At 42.2% G+C, this 17215-nt stretch overlaps 7 non-coding genes across 7 annotated transcripts; all 7 read right to left on the bottom strand.

Moving 5' to 3' along the window:
- Positions 1–874: 874 nt before the first annotated feature.
- trnaq-cug (transfer RNA glutamine (anticodon CUG)) lies at positions 875–946 on the bottom strand. Its single transcript has one exon. It is a non-coding gene; the product is annotated as a tRNA-Gln (tRNA).
- Positions 947–6798: 5852 nt separating this feature from the next.
- Positions 6799–6870, bottom strand: trnaq-cug (transfer RNA glutamine (anticodon CUG)). The gene has a single exon. It is a non-coding gene; the product is annotated as a tRNA-Gln (tRNA).
- Positions 6871–9267: 2397 nt separating this feature from the next.
- Positions 9268–9339, bottom strand: trnaq-cug (transfer RNA glutamine (anticodon CUG)). Its single transcript has one exon. It is a non-coding gene; the product is annotated as a tRNA-Gln (tRNA).
- A 205-nt stretch (positions 9340–9544) lies between these two features.
- Positions 9545–9616, bottom strand: trnaq-uug (transfer RNA glutamine (anticodon UUG)). The gene has a single exon. It is a non-coding gene; the product is annotated as a tRNA-Gln (tRNA).
- Positions 9617–9706: 90 nt separating this feature from the next.
- On the bottom strand, positions 9707–9779 carry trnaf-gaa (transfer RNA phenylalanine (anticodon GAA)). Its single transcript has one exon. It is a non-coding gene; the product is annotated as a tRNA-Phe (tRNA).
- A 93-nt stretch (positions 9780–9872) lies between these two features.
- Positions 9873–9946, bottom strand: trnai-aau (transfer RNA isoleucine (anticodon AAU)). Its single transcript has one exon. It is a non-coding gene; the product is annotated as a tRNA-Ile (tRNA).
- Positions 9947–10034: 88 nt separating this feature from the next.
- Positions 10035–10106, bottom strand: trnap-agg (transfer RNA proline (anticodon AGG)). Its single transcript has one exon. It is a non-coding gene; the product is annotated as a tRNA-Pro (tRNA).
- Positions 10107–17215: the final 7109 nt, after the last annotated feature.

Genomic DNA, 17215 nt, shown 5'->3' with positions numbered 1-17215 from the left:
GATTAAGTAGGCGAGTGAATGGGCTGCAGCTGGTGAGTTGAGTACGCTCAGCTGGATCGCTGATCAGTGAATGGAGTGGCAACGCCCATTCCCACACACCCACACATATAACAACAGAAACACGAGACAAAAAGGAAACAGTGAATTTATAAACCGTGACAAAATCTTCTTTTGCTCAAAATAATGTAATGAATGACACAAAAAAATACTAAATTAACAACAACAAAAAAATGGTTTAAGGAGGATATAGCTTAATTAGCGGTCGGCTAATAATCTTGACAGTAGTGGCATGTTTTTTACTGTATATCATGGTAAAGTTGCAGGTTCACATGTACAGAAGAAAACGTGTGCTTTTACACGCTAGCTAGCTTTATTGGCATGTTTAATTGTCTAAAAACAAACACTGTTTATGAATAAATAATGATCGATTATACAGTCGTGAAGAATAGACTTACCTGTTGCAAAGATTGCAAAGATTGCAAAGATGACGATAATAATAGCGGTCGCCGATTGGTCAAAAGTAAGCCACAGGAGCAGAGACAGGAGAGAAACGCGATTGGTCAAAAGTAAGCCACAGGAGAGAAAGGCGATTGGTCAAAAGTAAGCCACAGGAGAGAAACAAAATTGGTCAAAGTAAGCCACAGGAGAGAAACACGATTGGCTCACGTGGGCTTACTTTGGGCTTACTTTGGCTCAATCGGTAGGAAGCAGTAGGCTCAAGCGAGAGGTAGTGGGATCGATGCCTGCATTCTCCAGTGCTGTCCATCCTTTTTACGCCCCCCTTCAAGGGGCACTACCTAGATGAGCTCTTGCGACTCAGTGCTGCCGAAAATGTTTTTTCGAACGAGGTACTGCACACATTCCTGGCAAAAGCAGGTCCCACCGAGATTTGAACTCGGATCGCTGGATTCAGAGCCCAGAGTGCTAACCATTACACCATGGAACCTTGGCGTGTGTCAACTTTTAGTAAAAATCTTCTTGTGGTCAAAATAATGTAATGAATGACACAAAAAATACTAAATTAACAACAACAAAAAAATGGTTTAAGGAGGATATAGCTTAATTAGCGGTCGGCTAATTATCTTGACAGTAGTGGCATGTTTTTTACTGTATATCATGGTAAAGTTGCAGGTTCACATGTACAGAAGAAAACGTGTGCTATTACACGCTAGCTAGCTTTATTGGCATGTTTAATTGTCTAAAAACAAACACTGTTTATGAATAAATAATGATCGATTATACAGTCGTGAAGAATAGACTTACCTGTTGCAAAGATGACGATAATTACTACTGATGACGACTACTTCCTGCTCAGCTACTGTTCGGACGCTCTCGCTTACTGCTCCGCCCTTTGCTCTATCGCTTTTATATTTCTATATTTTATCTCCTTTTATCACCTAATTTTAACTTCAGCACAGTGCTCAAACGCTTGGATTACTACAAAAAAAAGCAGAATTATTTTATTCGACCAGCCTCCCACTGAAAGCTTACATTCCGGGGAAGAGAAAACACAACTGCCTACATTCATAAGGATACGAAAATGCCTCCTCTGGAATCTACTTGCTGCTCCAACTGCCACAGACTTTTACAAAGGATTGCAACTCTTGAAACAAAGTTAATTGCGGGACCACCAAACCAGACGGAACACACAACAGAGCTCCGTCATGGACGTCCTCAGCATACAGCCGGTGAGCCCCATGAATCTAGTGCTTCTCGACAGGCCATACTGAGTGTAGAGAAACAAGCCGATCGTTTTACTAATCGATGGCACAAACAGGGTGCGAGACCCAGAGGCACTCGAGACATCAGATTGTCACGAGCATCACATATTACTGCAGTAGCATCCTCTACCCCAGATACGGCTCTGACAAGGACTGCAAACACTGGTCTCCTACCACCGCCTATACATCTTGAGAACAGATTTGAAGTATTAATGAATGAGGAATCCCCAAATTTGATGAATGTGATCGCACACAGACAGAATCAGCCAGTAGCTAACACTGATGCTAACTGGGGCTCAAGGTCGAGCAGACAGCGGCACTCAGCTCACAGTGCAGCCGAGCCCAGGACTCTGATAGTGGGCGACTCCGTAATCAGAAACATTAATAGCAGGGATACAACAACGTGCTGCCTTCCACAAGCAACAACTTCTGATGTAAACAGGGAATTTCAGAACATTCTGATGAAACATAAGACTGCAAATCGACTCATCATTCGTGTGGGGAAGAATGATATTCATAAAGAGCAGTCGGAACTTCTTAAAAAGGATTTCAATGAACTTTTTGAAACACTTAAAAGACTGAAAGTTCAAACATTCATCAGTGGACCACTCCCAGCAAGAGGAACAAACAGGTTTTCACGGTTGCTTGGGCTTAATACATGGCTGCAAAAACCTGCAATATAAAAGGAGTGAACTTTACTGACAACTTCAATCTTTTCTGGAGTCAGAGGCAACTGTTTCAACAGGATGGCCACCACCCAAACAAACTTGGTTCAAGAGTGCTAAAGGACAATATCTACTTCTCCCTCCGTCATCCTTCTGCAATGTGTGCCAATCCACTCAACCTGAATGGCACACACACACCTGGATACAGTATGAATGACCACAGGATTTCACTTCAGCACCTGAATGGACATGCGGTTGACACATCACACAAGGACAGTGATAACACCACTCAGCCACAACAACCTCTACTCACGGACACAATCTCAGCTGAGCCCTGCCCACAGAGCTCAACACAGACAGACTGTGACATACCAGCACTGCTCCAAGATACAGCACCCATAGACGACTTTCTGGAAAACAGCCAGGGAAACCAGGACAGCATATTACAGCCTCCAATAACACCAGAGCAAAAATCCCTCTCACCGGAAACATTATCACTCTCTCCAGCATCTCCACTTCTGTGGTTCTCAGAGAAAATGGAACAACTGGTGCATGCTGGAACTAGACTATCCCACTCTTTTGCTGCGAGCCCCCAGATACCAACCAAAAAACGCCAGGCCCCACAACAACCAAAGCCTGCGGGCCCAGCTCGCCCTCCCCCTCCTCCTGTGAGAGCTCTTCGGCCTCTGCCACAGCGCCAGGGCCCACACCCTCCTCCAGCGGCTCGAGGTGAACCAAAAACAACTGATACCAGCTCTCAGTGATATGTGTCGGGTCCCCGCTATGATAACAATAACTTTCTCAAATGTTTACAGAACAAGCGGGAACCCAGTGTGCCTGTATCTTTTTCTATTGGTGTTCGATTACATGATAGAAAGTCTAAGGCCTTCAAAAGCCGTACAGCAAACCCATCTAATATGGTGCTTATTACACGACATACCAAGATTGCTGTGGGGACAAAAAGTAAGACTGTAAAGTTAGCACTTTTAAACATCCGCTCACTTAAAAATAAATCACTTTTAGTCAACGACTTAATAACCACATACAACCTGGATTTTATGTTGCTAAATGAAACTTGGCTAGAAGAAAGTTGCAGTGCAACAGTCCTCAATGAAACAGCCCCTCCTAACTTTACTTTTATGAGTGTCTGCAGAGCTGTCAGAAGAGGCGGAGGTTTAGCTGCTCTTTATAAAGATGTCTATCAATGTAAGCAAATATCATTTGGGAATTACCCGTCTTTCGAGTATCTCGGTATTGTGTTAAAAGGTGCTCCACGCATTTTACTTATCATTGTTTACAGGCCTCCAAAATACTCTCCAGCTTTTGCTGAGAACTTAACAGAACTGTTATCAACAATTTCCTCAGAGTTTGACTGCTTTGCCATTGCTGGAGATTTTAACATTCACATAGATAATGCAGAAAACAATATGGCAAAAGAAATCAAAACTGTTTTAAAAACTTTTGATCTGACTCAGCATGTACATGGACCCACACATAATCGTGGACACACTCTAGATTTACTTATCAGTAAGGGTCTAAACATTTCATCAATTGTTATTAAGGATGTAGCACTGTCTGATCATTTTTGTGTTTTCTTTGATATATTGATCTCTCCTGCCATTGAAGCTAGATCTGTGTCTGTCAAGAATAGATGCTTAAATGAGAACACTAGTGTACTATTTATGAAGGCTATATCTTTAACACCAAGCATATCTGCTGACTCTGTTGATTTTCTCCTTGATTCTTTTAACTCAAAAGTTAAGAGTGTAATTGATGATATTGCTCCTGTGAAAGTCAGGAAGAAGAGTGGCAGACAAAAAGCACCTTGGAGAAACTCAACAGCAGTGCAAAATATGAAAAGACAATGCAGAAAAGCAGAGCGCATGTGGCGGAAGACAAAACTTGTAGTCCATTATAACATCTACAAAGACAGCATCCATGCTTTCAATAAGGAACTAAGCAAAGCTAGACAGACTTTTTTCTCGAATATTATAAACAGCAATATAAACAACACGCGCACTCTTTTTGCTACTGTAGAGAGACTGACAACCCCCCCAAGCCAGATTCCCAGTGAAATGCTCTCAGTGAGAAAGTGCAGTGAGTTTACTTCTTTCTTCTCTGAGAAAATCAATAATATCAGAAAGGTGATCAGCTCATCCTTGAGTTGCGCTGGGGTCAGGCAGATCAGACAACAGCACGAGAAAGTAGCCACTATGTCTGATTTCGAAGAAATTGATGGCAAAATTTTGGAAGAAACCGTACAGCAACTAAAAACATCAACCTGCGCCCTTGACGCACTTCCCACATCTTTTTTCAAAAATGTGTTACACAGCTTAGAAGCAGATCTCCTGGAAGTGGTAAATGCCTCACTTCTCTCTGGGAGTTTTCCGACCTCCCTGAAAACTGCTGTCGTCAAGCCCCTCCTGAAAAAGAGCAATCTGGATAAGACCATATTAAACAACTATAGACCGATATCAAATCTTCCTTTCATAGGCAAGATCATTGAAAAAGTTGTCTTCAATCAGCTGAACAAATTCTTAAGCTCGAATGGATACTTTGACCATTTTCAATCTGGTTTCCGACCGCACCACAGTACAGAGACCGCGCTCATAAAGATAATAAATGATATTCGCTTAAATACTGATACAGGCAAATTATCAGTGCTGGTACTTCTCAAACTCAGTGCTGCATTTGACACTGTCGATCACAAAATACTTCTTGACAGGCTGGAAAACTGGGTCGGGCTTTCTGGGATAGTCCTAAAATGGTTCAGGTCATACTTAGGAGGCAGAGGTTATTATGTGAGTATAGGAGACCATAAGTCTGAGTGGACATCCATGACATGCGGAGTCCCTCAAGGCTGAATTCTTGCGCCACTCCTATTCAACCTGTACATGCTCCCAATGAGCCAAATAATGAGAAAGAACCAAATCGCTTACCATAGCTATGCAGACGACACACAGCTCTACTTATCCCTATCGCCTAACGATTATAGCCCCATTGACTCCCTTTGCCAATGCATTGATGAAGTAAACAATTGGATGTGCCAAAACTTTCTTCAGTTAAACAAAGACAAAACTGAAGTCATTGCGTTTGGAAACAAAGATGAAGTTCTCAAGGTGAACGCATACCTTCAGTATAGGGGTCAAACAACTAAAAATCAAGTCAGGAATCTGGGTGTGTCTCTAGAGTCAGACCTTAGTTTCAGTAGTCATGTCAAAGCAATAACTAAATCAGCATATTATCACCTGAAAAATATTGCAAGATTTAGATGCTTTGTTTCCAGTCAAGACTTAGAAAAACTTGTGCATGCTTTCATCACCAGTAGGGTGGATTATTGTAATGGACTTCTCACTGGCCTTCCCAAAAAGACCATAAGACAGTTGCAGCTCATACAGAACGCTGCTGCTAGGATTCTGAGCAGAACCAGAAAATATGAACACATCACACCAGTCCTCAGGTCTTTACACTGGCTGCCAGTTACATTTAGGATTGATTTTAAAGTATTATTACTGGTATATAAATCATTCAATGGCCTAGGACCTCAATACATTGCAGATATGCTCAGTGAATATAAACCCAACAGATCACTCAGATCATTAGGATCACATCGGCTAGAAATACCAAGGGTTCACTCTAAGCATGGCGAGTCTGCTTTTAGCTACTATGCCAGCCACAGCTGGAACCAGCTTCCAGAAGAGATCAGATGTGCTCCTACAGTAGTCACATTCAAATCCAGACTCAAAACACATCTGTTTAACTGTGCATTTACTGAATGAGCACTGTGCCACTGTTCGTCCGACTGTTTGCACTGTATTTTATTTTATGTTTTAATTATTCTGATTTCATTTGATTATTTCTGTATTTTATCTTTTATTCCAAACTGTTTTAATTATTCTGATTTCTTTTGATTATTTTAATTTCTTCTATGTAAAGTACTTTGAATTACCATTGTGTATGAAATGTGCTATATAAATAAACTTGCCTTGCCTTGCCTAATAATAGCGGTCGCCGATTGGTCAAAAGTAAGCCACAGGAGCAGAGCCAGGAGAGAAACGCGATTGGTCAAAAGTAAGCCACAGGAGAGAAAGGCGATTGGTCAAAAGTAAGCCACAGGAGAGAAACACGATTGGTCAAAAGTAAGCCACAGGAGAGAACGCGATTGGTCAAAAGTAAGCCACAGCAGAGAAACACGATTGGCTCACGTGGGCTTACTTTGGGCTTACTTTGGCTCAATCGGTAGGAAGCAGTAGGCGCAAGAGAGAGGTAGTGGGATCGATGCCTGCATTCTCCAGTGCTGCCCATCTTTTTACGCCCCCCTTCAAGGGGCACTACCTAGATGAGCTCTTGCGGCTCAGTGCTGCCGAAAAAGTTTTTTCGAACGAGGTACTGCACACATTCCTGGCAAAAGCAGGTCCCACCGAGATTTGAACTCAGATCGCTGGATTCAGAGCCCAGAGTGCTAACCATTACACCATGGAACCTTGGCGTGTGTCAACTTTTCCCATGAGCAGCAGAGATTTAACTCATTGAGTCCATAAGCACGATAGCAAGGATTTAAGTCATTGAGTCCAGAAGCACGATAGCAAGGGCAAATGAAGCCTTTGCTTTTTAAGCCCATGTTTCCCCAATTCATAGGAGCAGGGGCAGTAGCACGAGCCGGGGCAGGAGCAGGGCCTCTCGAGCCTGCAGTGGCTGGAGAAAAAAGAAAAAAACTTACCCACTTAGAGGGTTTGGCTGGAGACAAAATCTTTTGTGCCAGCTGTGAAGCAAATAAATGCTTCCCCCACGCCAACAGGGCCTTCACATTGGTCGCCAGCAGTTGCCTGTTCTTAGTGGCAGTAGGTGGAGGAGGAACAGACACAGTGGCAGTGGGCACAGCAGCAGTGAGGACAGATGCAGTGGGCACAGTGGTTGTGGGCACGTGGCCTAGAGCCTGCCTCTTCAGCACGTATGCTTTGAAAAGGGCCATATTGGTGTTAGGCCTGGCCTTTGCCTTCTTCAGGTAGGTGATGAGAGCCTGGGCCTCCTTGCTTGGGTCCTCATACACTTCCTTCATTGACCTACCCTTAGAATCCCGAAACTCCACCATCAGACATCCAGAGTCTCCTGTCCTCTGGGCCTCCTGCAGCATGGCCTGTTTTTTTCTGATACACCTCTACAGCCTCGCCTACCTCCCTGATCTGCGAGGTGTATCTGAGGAACAGGTGTTTGTTGTCCGACAGCGGGTTGTCCCTCTCCTCCTCCCCCAAAATGCTGCTGACCAGATAGCAGGCATACCCCAGTGAGTTCTCCAGCAGCCACAGGAACCTCTGACCCTGGTGTTTCCCAAACTGGATCTTGCAGTGAGCCAGAACCAGGAACTGGTCTCCAGGATGGCCTCCATTCTGCCTCACAAAGGCAGTGGCCTCAGCCAGGACCTTCTCCTTACACCTGGCCCTCCCTGCCAACACGATCTTCCTCCTATTGGCCTCCTCAGTTGGCCCCATAAGGAGTCGACCCTCAGAGGTTCTCCGTAAAACCGGGTATGCATACATAATCTGAAAGGACACAGGCATAAACAGAACGTTACATAGCTGTCATATTCCAACTGAAAGTATTTTACTACAGCATTTGTTTTTTATGTAATTAATTATTATAATATTATAATAATTAATGATTATTATTATTATGAGCATAAGCATTATTGTTTTTTATACAACTGTGAATCACTTTGAATTGCCTTGTGTACAAATTGTAAATAGTGTGATGATCTTATTAATAAGAAAATAAATAACACTTCTTGGTACAATCTTGTTGGTATCATGCCATGCTTAAATCGTTTTGTTTTGTTTAGCTTTTGTGGCACAGATTACTAAGAAACACCAAATATCACATAAAGGCGTTTATGACAATTCATAATAATATGATCATCAAACAGATCTAAAACTTAAAATGGTATATCAAATCGTTTTGGTATATCTTTTATAACATAGTTGAGAATCATTTGTTGAAACAAAAAAACACTTGTTTTTGCCTATTCATGTCTTTTTAAATATGTATAACATAGTATTTAAAAAGATAACATAAATATGTATACTGGTGTATAACATAGTATAGTATAACATATATGAATTAAACTTTTTTTTTAAAGGTTTTAGTAAAAATCTTCTTTTGCTCAAAATAATGTAATGAATGACACAAAAAAATACTAAATTAACAACAACAAAAAAATGGTTTAAGGAGGATATAGCTTAATTAGCGGTCGGCTAATAATCTTGACAGTAGTGGCATGTTTTTTACTGTATATCATGGTAAAGTTGCAGGTTCACATGTACAGAAGAAAACGTGTGCTATTACACGCTAGCTAGCTTTATTGGCATGTTTAATTGTCTAAAAACAAACACTGTTTATGAATAAATAATGATCGATTATACAGTCGTGAAGAATAGACTTACCTGTTGCAAAGATTGCAAAGATGACGATAATAATAGCGGTCGCCGATTGGTCAAAAGTAAGCCACACTAGCAGAGCCAGGAGAGAAACGCGATTGGTCAAAAGTAAGCCACAGGAGAGAAAGGCGATTGGTCAAAAGTAAGCCACAGGAGAGAAACAAAATTGGTCAAAAGTAAGCCACAGGAGACAACGCGATTGGTCAAAAGTAAGCCACAGCAGAGAAACACGATTGGCTCACGTGGGCTTACTTTGGGCTTACTTTGGCTCAATCGGTAGGAAGCAGTAGGCGCAAGCGAGAGGTAGTTGGATCGATGCCTGCATTCTCCAGTGCTGTCCATCCTTTTTACGCCCCCCTTCAAGGGGCACTACCTAGATGAGCTCTTGCGGCTCAGTGCTGCCGAAAAAGTTTTTTCGAACGAGGTACTGCACACATTCCTGGCAAAAGCAGGTCCCACCGAGATTTGAACTCGGATCGCTGGATTCAGAGCCCAGAGTGCTAACCATTACACCATGGAACCTTGGCGTGTGTCAACTTTTCCCATGAGCAGCAGAGATTTAAGTCATTGAGTCCAGAAGCACAATAGCAAGGAGCAAATGAAGCCTTTGCTTTTTAAGCCCATGTTTCCCCAATTCCGACTCGGTTTGAGAGTGTCAATTTCACTGCCATGTCAGCAGTTGCGCATCACCTCTGTTTTTTTCCTCCCTTCCGCAAAGAACCTAAATAGGTTCCACCGAGATTTGAACTCGGATCGCTGGATTCAAAGCCCAGTGTGCTAACCATTACACCATGGAACCAACACACTCTGATAGCTGGCTATCTGAGATGAAGATAGCGATGAGGCTAGGTGGAATCAGGTAGACTTAAAGAGGCGGACGTAGTTCCTCTGCCGAAACCCGGGATTGAACCAGAGACCTTTAGATCTTCAGTCTAACACTCTCCCAACTGAGCTATTTCGGCCAGGTACTAGTGTGGTTTAGCCAGCAGGCATGTCTGGGAGACCGCCCGTCATTTTCGAGAAGAGCAGAGCGAAGGCCCCAGAGAGAAAATGAGTGGCCCGTACGGGGATCGAACCCGCGACCTTGGCGTTATTAGCACCACGCTCTAACCAACTGAGCTAACCGGCCTCTCTCTTGCACATTTTATCCCCAATTTCTCAGAAATATCCTGGTTGCCCTAATCAGGCTGAAGAGATTAAAAGCAAAGCCTAATAATGGGCTCGTCTGGGATTTGAACCCGGGACCTCTCGCACCCTAAGCGAGAATCATACCCCTAGACCAACGAGCCGAAACATACATCCTCCCTGCTGCTGCCGGGCCGCCAACATTTCAGCTTGCATGGCTTAAAGCGCAATTTTTTGATTAAATCTACAATTAAAAGGTAGCCAGTGCAAAGTTTCCAGCACAGAGGAAATGCGGCCTCTTTTTTAGTGGTCATTGGAAATCACGCTGCAGCACCTGCACACAAATAATGAGAAGCTTACTTACAGGAGCCTGGTCTGCAACACTGGACACAGTTGATGTTGCAGGAGCAGAGGCAGCACTTGGCTGGACAGAAGGCTGTGGAGGAGACTGCAGAGGAGGCTGAGCAGGGCGCAGAGGAGGAGACTGCAGAGGAGGTTGGGCAGGGCGCAGAGGAGCAGACTGCAGAGGAGGCTGGGCAGGGCGCAGAGGAGGAGACTGCAGAGGAGGCTGGGCAGGGCGCAGAGGAGGAGACTGCAGAGGAGGCTGGGCAGGGCGCTGCAGTCCTGTGTGTGGCTGTAGTGAGGATGGTCCTGGTGCAGAGGGACAGGGGTTGAAGGCCTTGCTGGAAAGATGGGAGTTGCTCTTTCCAGTGGACAGGAAGCTCTGCAGGCGACTGGGACACCTGGCCAGGGGTCCACGATGCTGGAGGAGCAGGATAAAGGGCAGGAGCAGGGGCAGTAGCACGAGCCGGGGCAGGAGCAGGGCCTCTTGAGCCTGCAGTGGCTGGAGCGTAAAAAAACACAACAAAATTATCTTATTGTTTTAGACTTTCACTGCATGACTTTCTCAGCTACTGCGATTACAAGGTTTATTGCAAAGCATGTATGATTAGTAGAGAGATGACATGATGATGTAAAGATGGAAGGAAGCAGTGAAAATTATCCTGTTTTTCATCCAAGCACCATTAGAAGAAATGCAAGAAGAAAAAAAGATGGGATCAGCCAAGTGTGAAGCGAAGCAGACCAAACACTACAACAGCCACTTATTCCAAGGGGAGTGGGGGAAGTGTGAGATGACAAGAATGAGCTTTAGTCAGTGATTACGATAAAAAATGAAATAAAACCTTTTACATACACCTTTAAATTATCTTTTTTCCTTTGAGGATGTTCACTCAAAGAGTGAATGTAGATTGACACCTGAGAAGTGCCATTCCTCTGTGTAGCGACTGACCGAATCCTGTTTTTCTTTCACTATTGAACAAATATGAACACATATATGTGACCAGTCACGGAAACTAGGGACACAAGTCGGTTCTGGGGCATTTTGAGTTATTCATAGATTCTGAGAGTGTAATATCCAAGCTTTCCAACGATGTGTAACATGTGGAAATCTGATAATATTTGGAGAAGTTGTGGCCATTTTAAAGTAGGCACTTAAAAAAGCTCAAAGAGGAGAAAACGAGCTAAAGATTGTGCAGTTCTCACCTGTCTCTGCTGCTGGGGGTGACAATAGGGCTCATTTACATCTCATTTAGATAAGCCATACCCCCTGTAAAGCTCCTCCATGTGCTTTACAGCTTTTTTTACACTTCGAATGAGTGCACTTCTGCCGCACTAGGCGAAAAACAATTGTGCTGCCCCTCTATTTGCAACGTACCAGCAACAACACACAAAGACCAATAATGCCATATAGCCTGCATATAACGCGAAACCAGCAACAACACATAAAGACCAATATGCCATATACATATAACGCAAAACCAGCAACAACACACAAAGACCAATATGCCATATAGCCTGCATATAACGCAAAACCAGCAACAACACACAAAGGCCAATATGCCATATACATACAGTATAACGCAAAACCAGCAACAACACACAAAGACCAATATGCCATATACATATAACGCAAAACCAACAACAACAAACAAAGACCAATAAGCCATAGGCCTACATATAGCGCAAATAGTACGCAACGCTCGTGTGCCCAAAATGTCAACAATATTAAAGTTTATGTAGGAGGCAAATGCCTGCTGGCATTTTTCTTTAAGCAGTCATTTCTGCAATTTTCCAAATAATCACATTTCACCTCCTCAAATTACTGTTGCAAATCTCTTTACACCACTTTCTTATGTGCGTATACACACACAAATGAAATGTCCGCAAGCACATTATATCATCAGCAGGTTCAGCATCTTAAATAACGACTAAAGAGCAAATTAAGCTTAACTTACATTTCAGAAACACGCACGGCAGGCCTTCATCGCAGCAGCAAAGGTCTTAACTGCATCCTCTATTTCGATTCTCCGTCACATATGAAACAGCCAGCCACCGCTGTCAGCGAGCCGAGCCGCCGTATTGAAGCACTGAGGGCGAGCGCGCTGCGCCCATACCTCCGGTTCAGTTTCCCGAGCCCACGAAGTGCGGCGAAAACATTTTCGGTGTAACTGCCAGACGGTTCATCTCGTCTGCGACAATCTTTGCGGCATCCATCTTCATTGAATTTTGATATCAGAGAGAGCTGGCCAGAGCACAGCATAATAAGTAGCCATGTGGTTGACTTGGAGGGCGGGGGCAAAAGCGCCGGGTTATTCAGTATGGAAATACACACAGACAATGACACGCCACGCCCCTACTGCATGCTAGAATCTCCGAAAACAAGCCGATTTCAACCTCAAAATGTAAGCTTTTAAATATACCAATACTGCTATCTCAAACATGGAGAGGCTTCTTCGTGATTTCAATTAACAGATTCTCCAAAAAATTGAAAATCACCAATTTTGAAAAAAAAACTCTTCTTTCTCATTTTGCTCGAAAGTTGTGCTGCCGACTTGTGTCCCTGGTTTCTGTGACGGGTCACATATGTTTAATTCACAAAACCTTGAATCATGTGAAATGGTGCCCCAATGTCTGCCAGCAGGTCATTGATTAACTCCATTTATGACGCATTGCGCAATCAAGAAACAGGTCCCGTTGTTCTCGAAACCCTCACGTGGTGCACACCACGGATGGACAATATGCCCTAAGGATACACACACACACACACACCACACATACCCGCACACAAACGTCCTTTGTGTGCAACTTAGGATAGGAATGTCCTTAATGTATATAACACAGAATTGTATCTAACCTTCCTGTATGCATGCATATCTAATTAGTTTTGTCTTATTCTATAGATGTAATTGGAGACTGGTCTGTAACTTCAAATCTTAAGTGTATTTCTAACGAAAGATTACCTAACAGGATCATCTTCTGTAACTCTCCCTCTTGCTAGGTCATAAAACTTTATGACCCCCAAAAGGAATTCCAAGGGAATCACAGCTCCCACTTGAATTCTGATGAAGAAAGACTAATAGACTCTGCAATCTATATATAACCACTTAAGAAATGTATAAACATGAATTTGATCTTTCCTAGGTCATGGTAGCCGGTATTACGGCTTTATAGTCGTGTGAGTGAACATTAAATGTGTGTAATTCTGCATATGAATGTAACTTTATGTTTCTTCTACTCGTTCCGGCCATCTTGGTACCTGTTTGACCGTCTTGTTTTGACTAAACCAGTCATACATAGGATATTACAGTAAAATGTATTGTTCTGTGTGTACAATCTTTCTGGCTAGAAATGACAAAATTTTATAGCATCATCAATTATCCTGACAAGACAAAGAAGAACTTTTCCCGCTCTATTTCCTTGGTAACTTCACGTTCGGTGAACCTTTAAAACTTCCCGCGAGTCTGCTCGCCCCGGAAGACACGAGAGAACAAGCCTATAGCACCGAAGGACAAACACGCATACGACTCTGCGTTCCTCAGCAACACAAAGAGAACCATATACGCAAGTATAGGTTATTGATTTGATTTGATTGATGTGATTTCTTGTTGCCTCTCTAAGGGTTATTGTCTGTGATTTTTGCCATGCTGCGATCACCCCGGTGATCTCTCTCATCCTGACCGTTAGTTTCACTTTCTCATCCTCTATCTATCTCTCTCTCTATATATATATATATATACTTCACTCTCTCTCTCTCTCACTCAATCTCTCTCTCTCTCACTCCCGTTGTTATTCGTTTGTCTCGTTAGTTTTACTGTTTATTGTACATACATGTATCCCGGGTTTAAATGTAGAATTCTGTATCCATAGTTTCTTTTTATTAAAACCATTATATTCTTGATTGCTAATTGTCTAAAGTGCTCATTTTTACAAAGTCAATGAAGTGTTCGACCCTTTAGCTACAAAGCTTTACAATTCGTTACTATTTCAGTAACCTAAATTTTATTATAACAAGAAGGTGATTTTTTATGGCCAGAAAATAGCTTTTTTGGAATTATAAGAAAGAGATAATTTTTGTTGAAAATTGATAAGTTAATCTTACGGCCGTTTGCTGGACAAACAGATTGTTCGATAACTAAATTAATTCCATTTAAGGTTATCTCATATAATCGATCTGTAATAAGACTATTGATATATTAATGACGAACCATAACCCATTATGGTGATCATTCATATATACAATCGATCTATTTTCAGCTTCGATAATTTAACTGTAATGTGCAATATATTAATCATTCATGATTAATTATTAAATTCCCTATATATAATTGAACTAATTTAATGTAAGACTCATTGTCGCTACAGTTTGGTGGAGATCGCGAGGCATTTCAAACTTTGTTTTATGAGCAAATTCAGTTTCAATTTATGAGTATATTGTGTATTAATTTTTTTTTTTTAATGCGCGCTCCAGTGAAAGTCGCGCAACGCGAACCCACTGAAGAACTGTTCGGCACGAAGCCGATCTCAGTTAAGCAAATCGACTCTGTGAAATATGTCTAACATGTGAACACTGTTAATTGCTAAATTAAACTGCATTTCATAATATTATACCTGTCCCTGTAAAGACGAAGCAAACTCTTTGCAGCTAGTACATGTTAATATTATTTAAACGCCTGATTAAGACGAGAATCTCTTTAGCAAGACGTAAATCTGATCGAGAGCGAGTTTCCTCTCTTCAGTGGTAAAAGGCCTTACATAATGTCGTTATTGAAGTCGTGGTTAACCCAGTGATATTCAACAAAAACGGTAAACTCCTGGTCAAAATTCGTTTAGCTACCCAATTAAAGATCTGATACATTTAAATATAAATCTAATACATAAAAATGTTTATGTGAGTAACAACAGACGGAAATTCCTGTTGTTTCACATCTGCGTGTTTTCACAGCGAAAAAATCCTGTTTCACGCTCTTGTGCTGTACAGCACCGAAAGATCCGCAGAGATCTGCTTGTTTATTTGTGATTTATTGCAGGAAATCAGCGCACGACGCGAGCTGAAAGCTCTTAGTTTGAATCACATTAAAGTGGGCGCCTTTAAGTGTTTAGGAGTCTCGAATTACGCCCCGCCTTCTGACTTCAGCCTGCATGAGCGCAATTACGCCATCTTGTGGCCGTTTCAGATAATGCTCTCTTTACTGCTGAATTCATTTCCCTGTGAATTAAGGGAATTCATTTCCCTGTCTAAATTCTCAATAATTATTTGCATTTAGACCTTTGCTCGTCCGAATATTATTTTGTGTTAGACAAATTTTTCTGCTTTTGACTGGTACATTTACTTTGAGTTTGGTTCAAGACAAGATTTGAATTAAAACTTAAACTAAATCCCAGCACAGCCAGAGAGAGCCCAAGTCGGCTCACTCAACTCTCCTTGTCTCTCTGTCCAATTCTGTTTGAATTGCCTATGTCTACTTTTCTCTTTTGACTATTTTATAGTTATTGACGATACTTTACTGTTGTCGTAAATTATTATAACATTTTATCCTGATTTCTCAATCTCCTTTCACGCTTATTTTAATTTGGTTTTAAACCAGTTTAAATTTACATCGTGTTTGCCTGTCAGTCACTGATATCCATGTGGAGGAAACAGCGCCACCCTGTGGCCTTTCCCCCTAAGTCGGTATCACGTTTTTCCTCCTTTCACTCTGTTTTGAATTGTGCATCTATCTCATCTTCCCCTTTTTGATTATTTTATAGTTATTAATGATACTTTACCGTGTTATTAGCTATTATAGGATATCATTCTGATTTCCCTTTTAATTCTTTCCTGCTTGTTTTAAGTTTTAAATTTAAACAAGTTTTGAATTTTGAATTTGAATCAAGTGTTCTGTTTACCCAAGCAAAGCACGGAGAAGGAGTACGCCCCCCTCGTGGTGAAACCCACTACTGCGGCCTGCTTCTTCTACCGTGTTTCAATCCTGTCTCTTCATATTTTGATTTTTATTATTTTTCCTCTCTTTTGGGTTAGGTTATTTTGATAATTACCAACATTATCATAATTACCTCTTTTTATTATTATTTAGTAAAACCTTCGACTCTTATTGCTACATAAATAATTACTCAATTTGGTTTAAACAAACAAGCCTTAATTCACTTTAAGCTTCCCTTGTTCATCCTTTTGTGTATCTATTGTAGTACTCCCTTGGTGATTTGAAGTCATCTCTGGTGGTGTTCCGGCCAGCAAGGTTGTCCGACCAGCTTTACCAACACTGGCTGTGTGTGAATCTCGGTTTCTTTTATCTCTGTCCGTCGTTGCGGCCCGCAGTGCTGACATCAGCAATTTGGCACTCCAAAGGTAGTCAACCAGTCCAGCCGACACAAAAGACAATTTCTGGGACCAGTACCTAAACTGGGGCCTAAAAAGAGGCCACTCCTCCGGGAGGGTTCTGGGGAACAGCCCAATTTTGTAGTGTTGTCTGGCGATTGACATCTTGGCGTTGCCGAGTTGTGTTTAAAGTCACAAAGGCTGTTTGGGAGGGCGCAACGCGACACAGAGTAATGGAGGGCCGAGGACACCGCGGTTCAGTGTTTGGGAAGCGCCAGGGAGGTTGACCATGCCACTGGTTCTCACCGGAGTGGACTCAATTCACCGCAGGTAAACTAAATTTAATAAAACCCATTCCACCTACTATGAGCCACAAAATACTAGATATCTCCCGGATATTTTAAGTGTTTGGCCCATCTCTTCTCCAAGCCACACCTTCTTAGGTTGCTATCCCGACAACCCCTCTCACCCGTAGGCCCTATCTTAAACCCTATCAGCGGTAGTAGGCTTAGGCCTCCTTATTCTCCCTAACACTTCCAGTGTTAGTATGTATTCCAGTTCATTACAGACCTATTCATTTTCATTGTTTCCTTTCACTCTGATCTCTTCTATCTT

Source organism: Siphateles boraxobius, unplaced genomic scaffold (assembly GCF_051911475.1).
Source record: "Siphateles boraxobius isolate OS27281-9 unplaced genomic scaffold, OSU_SipBor_1 269, whole genome shotgun sequence".
Taxonomy (NCBI): Eukaryota; Metazoa; Chordata; class Actinopteri; order Cypriniformes; family Leuciscidae; genus Siphateles; species Siphateles boraxobius.
The sequence above is the reverse complement of the archived record's forward strand: the minus strand, read 5'-3'. Positions and strand labels throughout refer to the sequence as shown.